The sequence below is a fragment of the Octopus bimaculoides genome, chromosome 10, assembly GCF_001194135.2.
Source record: "Octopus bimaculoides isolate UCB-OBI-ISO-001 chromosome 10, ASM119413v2, whole genome shotgun sequence".
NCBI classification, from domain to species: domain Eukaryota; kingdom Metazoa; phylum Mollusca; class Cephalopoda; order Octopoda; family Octopodidae; genus Octopus; species Octopus bimaculoides.
This window is the reverse complement of record NC_068990.1, coordinates 86299899-86300592: the sequence shown is the minus strand read 5'-3', so window position 1 is coordinate 86300592 and position 694 is coordinate 86299899.

Here is a 694-nt window from a genome sequence, read left to right as displayed (position 1 = left end):
ACACACACACACACACATACACATACTGTACCGGAAATACAGTATTTCCTTAATTCACTTTGAATTTAAGCTAATTTTTGGATCGCCTTGAAAACGTATTAACATGTATTTTCGGAAATATTAATTTCAATGATATTTTCTACATCTAAAGATGTTGATACAACAAAAACAATCGTCGGCTTCATAACGTGAATTCTACAATTAAAGATGTGATTTTTCTGTATACGTATTTTTGTTGTCTAATACTACGAATTACTTGAAATTCTTCTAAATGATATTTGAACCTACTCATCATAGATGAGGAATTATCTTGGATGTGTATTCTTCTTGCATTTATTGGTACCTAATTGTTCGAAATAATTAACCAAATTCGCTTAAAGCTGAGTGCTTTACCAATATCTGCCTGGATTTTTCATTCCTTGTCTTCTATATATATACATGCGTATAAGAAGGGATGACCACTAGGTGGACATCCAAAATGCTAGAAAGAGGTCATCAACGACCCAACCACAAAAGAAAAATCATGTCTTTTGTGGTTGGGTCGTTGATGACCTCTTTCTAGCATATTGGATGTCCACCTAGTGGTCATCCCTTCCTATACGCATGTAATACAATTTTTCTGAATTATCAGATTTTTTATATGCTAGGCCACTGGTTTTAAATTGAAATTAATATTCAATTTATCACCTTCAGT